Raw genomic sequence first — 11,414 nt, 5'->3', positions numbered from 1 at the left:
CAAACACAGCATATACTTCAAGCCCACAGTACCACTCACACCCGAGCCTTTTCTTGGTTGGTGCCACTTCACGCTCTTCCGTTCACAGCTACACCTACTCGAACCAATGGATAAAGTGTCGATAAGGATAAGACGCTTATGCGACAACCGACCACCACCCGAAAACGCCGAGTGTCACCGAGTGAAACGCGTATCGGAAACTTAATGAAGGATATCGCCTCGAAATCAACCCCGTCCCCTCAAACACTGTAACGGGGTGGCGGCCGAAACAAAACAGAACAACACACGTACCCGATGCGGCCTGTCTGTATGTGGACAATCTGTCTCCCCGCACGGTGTGGAAACTTAACGCACAGCGACTGTGAAGAACGGTGAACCATTTCAACAGCGATTTGCCGTGCGACAATTCCAAAGTATGCTTAAACCACCATCGAGTTTTCCCATCAATACAGAAGCGAAAAGCTTCCGACGCTTTGGCCCCGGCCTCTTGTGCAAAACCGTATGTGCTAACGGTGCCTATCTGTGCCTGGGCTTACCGGCCTAGCTGGGTTACGTCTTCATTCTGCTACTTCACTGGCTACTTTGGAACTCTTTGCCCAACAAAACCCAGCCTATTCTACCGGAAGCAAATCGATGGTACAGCATTCGCAAGGGATGATGGAACAGACGGGACGGAACGGCTGTTGAATGCTAGTCACGTGCGACATTTCTATTAGCTTATTCGCTACAACATAATAATACCGACTTAGGAAGGCAATTTCATTACACATGTAGCACTTTCCGTTCGTCTCCGACTGAGTAGTCGGAGGGCTGAAAGGACGAATAGACGACCATCGACGAACGAGGATCGCTGTGGGTGTGTGTGTGTGTGTGCGTATTGTGTTGCGATTACAATTCATGCTCGGGCTGCTGGTAAATGATAAGACCCTGGGAGAGGGGTCCTCCAGCATGAGAATGTTGGGAGGAAACATGTTGGCCCAACTTTAGCCCTAAACTCGAGTGCGTTTTCCAAAACTCCCCCGGTGAGGTATGCGATCGTTAACACATCCACACATCCGGACCGGGCAATAAGGCAGCTGTCAAATTGTTGTAACGATACTTCAAACCTTGTTCGTCGGGATTTCGAACTTTTCCCATTTGAATGGGGAATATAATTTACGATTACGGTTTGCTTCCACCTCTATATCTATTGTTCTCTCTTTCTATATCAGGGTACTCTCACAGAAATTGTTTTTAAGTTCTTTGTTTTCTTTTTTTTTGCGTGCTATTCTTCACTGTTTTATCAACGCTGTACACTGGCATGTTACATGTTTTACTGACGACACATTATACCATCCATATCCCATGATCAACTTTCTTTGCTCTATCTCTCGTTTTGGTCCCACCTCTGTCCCCTTCACGAAAAGGGAAAAGTTTTCCAAACAAGCATTACTGCATTAATAATATCGTTTCCAAAGTATCCCCAAAAACTCGTAAAATGTGATACATTATTAATTTGCCGTTGTCTGAATCACTTCGACTATTTGCTACCGTAAACGATTTGCAATAATGTTTGTCATCGTGATGCTGTAAACGATAAAGTTTCACACTCTTCCTTTGAACGTTTTTGTTTGGAAGTATTTTTATGCTAATACCACTAGAAATGTTACTAAAAATAGCACCTTTTATTTTTAATTAACAAATATAAATACACAAAACAGTTTGTCGTTTGATATTGTAAATGATGAAAATTTAATCTTGGTGTAGGTGTTTTGATAGCTTACACCGAAACCTCTCCGAAATCTTTCAACTGAATTAAATATACTTCACCCTGCCAAGGATGGGCAAATTTTGATCGCCACGAATAATAATGGTGTCCAGGATAATCCCACTGTAAGCACAACAACCACCCCGCACTTAATCCGAGATTAGAATCAAGAAATCGAGCAATCAAAACAATAACAATCAACCAACCAACACCTTGCCCAACCAACAGCTTCAAGGGTGGGTGGATTTTCTTTTCACCCGTCGACACTGCGAAGCTTCACGGAGCTTCCGCTATCATGGCATATTGGCTGGCTGAGTGCGTTCTTTTTTTGTTTGTTTTGTTACGTTGTTTTGTTTTCCCATTTTCCCTTTGCATCGTTTTGTTTTGCGTGCCCATCTGAAAGTGAAGACTTACCAGCCACGGTACCAGTGTTTTGTTTATGTGTTTACGTTCGCTTAGCGTCTTAATCCTCCGGGCTTCGGTAACGAAACCAACGCAAACACACGCCCCTTTTACCATTTGTGTAGCCGAAACAATAATCAGATAAGAAGCTACCGGGACCGAAACTTACCATCCCACGGCATTCGCGGTCGCCGTTGTCATCCACTTTGCACAATTTTTGGCCCTAAAAAGCTTTCGACCCGACTGCAAAACGATCCGTTGGATTACATTATTCCGCAATCCTAACCGTTTTGCAACGGGCAAAGCAACGACACGGACCACTGGCAAAGCTGTGAGCCATGAATGATGGGCGTGCGTTCTTGGTTGGGGAGGGGAAGCGTGAAATGAAATCCACCGAAAGAAAAGTTTCTGCGGGCATTGGCGAACTTTGCCGCGGTTGAATAATGTACTGGGCTTTTCTGGGTGTGAAGTTTGTGGAACGGGGAAGGAAAAGGCAAATAAACGTACTCAGCATGATCTAAACGGAATCGCAAGCTTACCCTAATGATTTGACAGTTGTTGCACATTATGAGGCGGTTTGTTTTGAACAATATGGTGAGCATGATGGTGTTGGTGAAGAAAGTTGTGCTATGGAATTTGCGCAACTGGTTTTGTATAATCTTTCAACGATAACAGTTGTTATCAAGCTGATTGTTATGTACTGATTTAATAGATTTAAAATATAGAAGTATGAAGCCCTCAAATACTAAGGGGTAATGTACACGGCTTTTGAATGGAAAGTGATAAGGCTGGATTTATTTTAAATTCTCTACAAGTTTAATTGAAGAGATACATAAGGAATATGTTTACCTTTCTCTAGTATTTGAAAGCTTTCTCAATTCGCACATTTGAATAGCTTTTAAACAAAAGAGACGCGTCAGTTGAGAAAGCTTTACACAATTTAATTCTTTTTCAACAGAAAATTATATATTGTTTCATTTCAACCTAAAAAAGGCTAGTTCAACTTTAAAGCAATCTAAAAAAACCTGAAAATAATGAAAGAGCTAAAACAAATTTTCAAACATTTCGTAATGTTGAAGAGATTTGTGATTACCTTTTCTAGATAATTTTCAGGTTACACTTTTGAGTTAAATGTGAAATTTTGAAATTTGTTTGAAATTAAATTAAATTTCTGCGCAAAGTTTTCTCGACTGAGAGCTTCAGCTTCGACTGGTAAAAACTTGAGAAAGGCTAAAAGATTCGACTTATGTCCAGACTTGTTCTACTTCAACTTGGAAAAATCCAGAAATGGTTGTTACTGTGGTTCTCCTCAAAAATTTTGTTAATAATCACAAACCACTTGCTACTCGCAAACAGCATAAAACAAATGTTTCCATATTCTTTATAACATAGCGCAAAATTTTCGTTAGTAAAACAAACAAAATTCCAACAAATCCACTTCCGATCGCTCATCTGTTTCAATATTACATTTGGTCATAACTACACAATTATTCATTCAAATAATGAATACAAAGTAAACCTTTTTCCAAGACGTCAAAATGACTTTCCACTCATCCAAATGACAGGTTTATTTATCTCCATTATACTGCCTGCCGGATACCGGATATACAGTCCGGGCATGGCAAATCCAACGGCTGGATTGATCGTTCGCTCAACTTGTTCCGGCGTAACTTTTCTCATTCATTTCCCTCCCACCGCCCCCTTTTTCACCAACGATCGGTAGCACTTTTCCTTTGCCGGTTCCTGTTTTTGCGGTCAAATTCAATTTACTCTACGTTACAAAACTGACCAAACCTGACGATACCACCAGTCAGCTCCGATTCGGACGAAAGGTAACACACGGAACGAACGGCACACTGGTGCCAACTTCAACACCCCAAAATCTCGGTCACCCGAAAGTGTTTCAGGCCAACAACAGTTTCGAATGAGATTTTGTGTGGCACAGCAGCAGCAGCAGCACTGGCGGCTTTGTACTTTAGGACACAAAATGAACGACTTTGTTCGACTGCATCGATTACTGGCATCGTTGGATTACGGCAACGCCGTACAGAAAGTTTGAGCATCAGGCGGCTTCGGAAATGTACGTCGTCCTTTGCTCGGGAATGATACGGACATTGATGGGAATTCAAAGATTGTAATTTTAATTGATAATTTGTGGTACCGGGTACCGAAGCGTAGTTCTATGAACGATTTGCATCGATTACAATCTGTGATTGTTAGATGTGTGGTTACCTTTTTCTCAAATGTGTAAATGTTTAAAACAATCACATCCAGTTCGTAACTGTACTTTGCATTGCTTTTGGAGCTGTAAGTAGTTTAATATAAAAACAATGTTAATTCAACGTTTTCCACACAATTTTTAGCATTTTTTTTTAATTTAATTTAGCTTTTTTAGCTTTTTAGCTTTGGCTTAAATTTTTAACATGAAAACGGCTACACCATATTGGTTGTTTCATATTTGTTTAATTTAGGTTAGCTTAACAAACTTAGTAATACGGTAAGGAAATACGTTCCGCATAAAAAACTATTTAAAGTATTCATACTTTTTTGGGAAAACATGTCAATGAACACTGAAGAATAAAAAAGCTCAAATTATCTTTTAAATTTAAATTGTAATTTGTAGATGAATCTAGATGCTAAATCTCATCATCTCTCAAACTTCAGCAAGATATACTTGATTTTATTCAAAACTTTCTGAACACAGACTATATGGACTTATTATATTTGACAAGAAGAAGAACCTCTCTAGCGGACGCATCAACGACTTTACTAGCCTTTATGATTCGAATGACACAACCTAACAAAAAAAATCGTTCCACGGGCGTAAATCAGCTTTGCCTAGCCTATTTGTGATCCCTTAAATACGTCATATAAAAATGTAGTTGAACTCATCGCTCAGCATAAAATTTTAATAGAAATTGAGCCCTTTTTGTTGTATGCTTTTTTCATGTTTGTTCTGCGATTCCTGCTACTGATTAGTTTGTACCAAACAATCTATTACAACTGACATATCAATTGATAATAAATTGAATTTGTCACACTGCAATTGATTACTATCCTACAAACATTTAATAAAAACTACTGAAACTTTTCCATCGAACAGCGTTCTCCGTAACGCCTGACAATGGTGGCCCAAGAAATTAACCAAAAACAGTACAACTTTTGTTTACGTGTAGTTGCAACTCGCGTACAACACGTAAAGGGTTTCAACACCAACAGCCCTGTTGCATTCGGCCAATCCTTAATCCCCTGACACCACACAAACGGTTCACATTTCCACTGGCGGTCACTTCTGGTTTTTGCGCGCTGCCGTACACGTAAAACAGCATGCCGCGCGTAACACAACCAATTCGCGAAGCTTATAAATGTTTATTTCGAACAACATTGTAAATACAATGTAATTTGATAATGATGAAGTGTGGATGTTTTTTCGGCAAACTGTACAAATAAAACACCACCCCAAAATACTGTTTGTGAATGGGTAGAAATGGGACAACCAACCATTTTCAGCAATCAACCCAGCAAGCAAGTCGGTAGATTACTGCCGAGCTTTACACTGGCCAGAATAAAATGGATGAACAACAGCCGGTACCGTTTGGATGGAATGGATCCAAACGGTTTGTACATCGGTAGTGACCAGATAAAGTTTTATTGCAGTGCATTTTGTGATTAAGCCATGCAGCAGCTTATTTATCCAGCACATTTTACACTCCGTGTCCGTGTCACTCGCGCTTTTGCGGGGGGAGAAAAAAAAATCGCTACAAGAGTTGCGACCGACACCGGTCCCGAACGGTAGTGAAACTCCAAAAGAAAAAATACCGAAAAGACACGGACAAAAAAAAAACAAATCCACTCCTGTCCACGGTTTTGATGTGGATGATGATGATCATGTTGATGGTGATAGGACTTTATCTGGTGCGCACTGTTCATCAGTAGTGTTTATTTGTCTTTACTACTTCAAAAAAACACACACACCCATCTTCAAAGCACCACCAAAACAAAACATTGTGTGCACCAAAATAAATGGTCTCACAAATTTCTGGCTTGTTCCCACTACGCTGCTTCATTACTTTACTACTTCAAACAGCTTTTGTCGTTTAGCGTTAGTGAACATATTTGCCTTGTTGCAGTTAAACAACGTTTAAATCTGTTGCCACAGTGCAATGCTAACAATGCAACGTAGCATCAAACGAACGCACAAAAGCTTCCCATGGCGATGACTGTACCCGGTTTGGAGGCATCCCCATGGTGCGTGGTACTGCTGGGTGTTAAGCATGGGTTTCAAAGCTCACAAAAATAATAGCAAATAAATCAATTATGTTTAAGCTGGCTAACCACATTGTGGGAGTGGCAAGCTTTTGTTATGAATGAAATGAAATATTTCCCAAATACCATTTAGTTGGCGTAATTAAACGATACGCATCACCACAGTGCATCCCATACAATCTGTGTTTGGTATGGTCATTCTTTATAAACATGAGTTTAAAATATTTATCTATTGGAATTATGAACTTGTAAAGCCAGAAAACAAAACAAAAAAGACATAATTCAATTGTTTCAGGTCTAACTGCACGAAAATGAATCAAAAATTATTCGGAAGCGATATTAGTTTTTCTCAGAATAAAAGAGAAAGCTGAAGAGATAGATAAACGAGAAATTAAAAATGTTAAAGTAAATATTTTTTTGTTTTTTCAATTTTAAATTCTATTTGATACATTTATTATGTCATATTTATTTACTTTTTTTTACTTCCGGTAAAAACATATTTTGAATGATCTACAAAACCAGCGATACTACCAACAAGTACAACTGGGTCGGTCCTCATAAGTCATAAATTCCAAAAATGCAACATGAAATAAAGTACAATTAATTGCTAATTTATATTTAGTTATGCCCTTATGCTTCAGCGCGAGACCAGGCAAAACGTGGACTACGACTGAGAAAGCAGCAGACCCGACTTCCAGGACAAGCAACGCAGCTTCGAAGAGTCGGATGAGCAACTGATGCAGCAGCTGTCCCAGTCGGTTGAATTTCGCAAGTTCCACAGGATGTTGAATGCGGCACGGCATTGGTGGCAGAGATGTTCAAGATGAGTCCGGAGAGCCTTGCCACTATGCATTTGGCTGATCGTAAGAATTTAGGACCAGGAAGAACTACTGGACGAGTGGAAACTGGGCGTCATACACTCAGTGTACAAAAAGGGCGACAGACTGAACTTTGCTAACTTCCGAGCCATCACGGTCCTGAATGCTGACTACAAGATCCTGTTTCGAATATCCTTCGGCATACTTGCACCCCTTGTCACAGATTTCGTCGGACTACTTCAATGGAAAGACTTCTCCAATGTATTCGACATAAACAGAACGTTGTCATCGACTTACCGCAACTGATCATCGACATCGACTGTCATGACTGATCGCGAAACAGTAAAGACTCGTATCAGCTTACAATAGTACAATGAAAAGAGTAGTTAAACTAAACATTAATCTCAGTATTTCCTCTTCTTAATTTAACAAGTCATTCTGGAATCAAAGTAGATCGAGTTATTACACCATTCCAATATTCCCAATGAAGTCATATAAGACCATATTCCAATTAAGCCAACCAAATCCATTTCTTTACACTTCAGCTTAACGAACCATCAACAGTTATGAATGACCGTTCAGATATTATCTCTATACATTACACATACATATTTATCAATATTCAATAAACGTCTTTGGGACAAACAAACGAGCCTTACATCACTTGGTTTGTTAGCTAATCAAATCTATCTATAGGCTTAAACCAATCAAAACTTTCTTGGAAAATAATTACACTTTAATGTAGAATACAGCTTCACAATACCTTTAGTCACTCAGTTTGCATACGGTACGGTTCCACCCGTCGGTCGATATTTACGGTATTGCATAGACTCACTACAAGCTAGCCTATTCAATTGCTAATCATTTGCCGGCTTTCCACAATCGAGCTAGATCCGGTTCCGCAATCGTTCCGTACATCCATACGAGCAGCAGCAACAGCACGTACAGTGTATGCTGGATTCTCTCTGCATTGATTATCGAACGGACGGGTTTTGTGTACGGCAAATAGTACGGCAAAGCATGCACAACTGATTCCACCCTAATGACACACACACAGCACTCCACCATCTTGGAGCTTTCCGCCCGATAGTATACCTGCCGGCATTTGATGAAGCACCGATGAAGCCGTATGTTATTATAGCTATTATTCCATTTAGCTTACAAAACTTTACCAAGCGTTTGTCGATAAATAACGAAAGGAAAAATGATTATTCAGGCCAAAATGCTATCCACCGAATATGGTACGCTTTGGCAGAAAGTGAAGTCAGCCGATACGCCTCGTCCTTACCCGACACACACAGCAAACGGGCGCACAAAAAACCGGCTTTTGTCCTGACAATCATCCTGAAAACACATACGTTCCGACCAGGGGACACGTGCAATGCTCCAAGCTCCAACATGCTGCCAATGTTGCTTTGCTGATTGTGAATTTTGCAGTTGAAATATGCAAATCGTGCTCCGGCAGACACAAGCAAACACACACACACACACTCACGTGTTGGCAAATGGCTGAGCCAAGACAGCAGTTGGGCAGTAAAGGAAATCATTTGTAAGCTTTTATATCATATTTAAACCGTTTGCTGTACCCATCCAACGGGCCACCTACCGTCCGCCTAGTGACTGGTACGGTAAATCTTACTAACTTCGGGTTTCCCCATCAAACCCAGCTGCGAAACTTTACGGACATAACGACGACACAGTCGAAATTGTTCTACCAACGAGCTGACGATGATGACGAAGATGATGGAACGTTTTGCAAAACCAAAACTTCCGACTACTCTCCCACCCATTTCCCATTTGCCTCCCTGCTCGCCGTAACCTATGCTTGGTACAGAACGGGCCTGTAACTTTCGCCCGTTAGTCACAACCGATCTTCCATTCCCTGTCAACCAAAGCGACATCCAGCGTTCGTACGGATCCGAGCTTCACATCGATATCGTTGCTCGTCGGTGAAATCAGATTGCTGCCGGTTTTGGTTTTCCGGCTTGCTGAACACTTTTTCTTTCATTTCTCCGGCAAACAAAACAACTCAAATAACGTCTAATCAACATGCACAGGAGATATCATTTCAGATGACACTTCCGATCGGTGTGCCGGATGGAGATGTGCTTTTACAAAATTTTGTCCGCATTGTGCTTGTTCTGCACATTTTTCGACTTCGTTTCTGCTGCCTGTGGTGGCGCGTGTGTTTGAAGCAGCAGTAGTTTGCAAGCTGTTAAGGGAGTAATAAAAATATGCTAAAATAAGCAATTAAACGATGAAGTGTGCATGGGCCGAAGTGGAACTATATGTTTGTTGCTTCGAGATGGATGTTTTGTGGGACCATGATTAAAAAATAGAGAGCGAAAAGAACACATCAACAAGCTTTCTTCCTCTATTTCCTCTCTCTCCATTGTTTACTGAAAATGCTTTTTTCTTACGCAAAAATTTCCATGACGTCTTGGCAAACTTGTTTCTTTAATCAACAATCTAACAGAACAGAAGTTTGAATTAATAATTCCAAATTTGCCAGAATTTGCCAATAAAAAGTAAATGATCTTTCCTTAAAAAAGTTCTCTTCTTATAGGTCCACAATTATTGTTTTTCAATTTAATTAAATCATTGTTAAATCATAATTGATAGTAATTTTACTCAAAGTAATGAGTCACTCAATATGCTACGTATTAATTTTATCATTTTTGCTCGTCTTTTTGATAAATCTCGCATTCATAAACAAATATTTGGTCTTGTTTTTTGTTTTTTTTTATATCTTCATACTTTTAAAACTTCTAGTCAGACAAACCATGTGCATCGAAAAAAAACAGATGAACTTCTTATACATGGAGGATGAACCGTGGAGGATATACTCTTATCATTTTAAAATAGAGTTTAACTGGCTTTTCATCGAAATAATCGACCGCTGACGTGTTGCAGAATTCATTTTGTCTGCCGTTCAATCTCATTTGTTGATTTCCGTAGCGTTCTCCAGTGATAGTTTCGTCTAATTTGAATAACTCAGAGTAGTTTATACAGATCTGCCCCTACCAGCTCAACGTCTATTTCGACCGTTTGTATGCCTTTCTTTACAAAGACTTTTGGTATCGTCGAAATCGTAGATTGATAAAAAAAATTGTAGTTGCTAAAAAAGCTTTAGCAGTTTGTTAGTTCGCTGATACAACAAAAGCCACTCACTTTCGGGCAATTTATGATAACTTGGTCAAAAATCTGCTATATTCAATCACACACAAAATAAACGATTAAATAATCAACCAACAAATGTGTTACTTTACGCTCCAGTTTGATTAACGGTTTTAGGGAGAAAACACTCTTTGAATTAGGAAGTCATCCGAATGGTACGAGAAAATACAGGAGCTTTGTTATATAGAATACAAAGAAATATTTTTTCTAGTCGTATTTTTGTGGTAGGCGCCACAGTCATTGTCCACTCACTTAAAAAAAATCAAAATTTTCGCTATTTATCAAAAATGATCGCGGATCTAATAGCTAAAGTAAAGAGGATTATTTTACAACTACAAAAAATAACAATCTTGTACCACTAAATAAATAGTGTAATTTGCAACACTAAGAAAAACATTTATTTAAAACTATTTATTATCGTTTATTTAACATTCATAATTCCCTCTATAAAAAGTAAAATAGCAAAGAACTGCAACTTTTCTGTAGCTCTTAAAGGCACGTGTAAAAGCTTTCGAATTTTCGCTGTATCAAAAACTCCGTTCAGCAGGTCAGTATTTTCGAACGCACCAAATCGTAAAGCATATTTGCCATTCTGCTTGTGCATTCACCATTCTTATCAGTTATGGACCGTGCGTGATGTACGCCGGGAACAATGGCGGGTATCATTGAGCCTGCAAAAGTGTTGAACGAACCATCGTCACTAACACCCAATAAAGAACAGATTGAACCGCACATGCATGGAATCCTTTACGCCAAAAATTAAACAGCAGTTGCAGCAGCAAAATGCTACCCAAAAAGGTATCTGCTAACGTGGTAAATCTGTGTTATATTTTGGGCACGTCCGACGCACACGAGGCACAAGAAATTAGGTTATTAAGTTTAGGTTTACAAAACAATCATTTTACATTATCAACGGTGCTAAATAAAATTTTAATTAATGCGCATGATCAACAACGCTCCACATATGATGTGAAATATAATTTGTACATCGTTTAAACCCACTC

The sequence above is a fragment of the Anopheles funestus genome, chromosome 2RL (genome assembly GCF_943734845.2).
Source record: "Anopheles funestus chromosome 2RL, idAnoFuneDA-416_04, whole genome shotgun sequence".
Lineage (NCBI taxonomy): Eukaryota > Metazoa > Arthropoda > Insecta > Diptera > Culicidae > Anopheles > Anopheles funestus.
The sequence above is the reverse complement of the archived record's forward strand: the minus strand, read 5'-3'. Positions refer to the sequence as shown.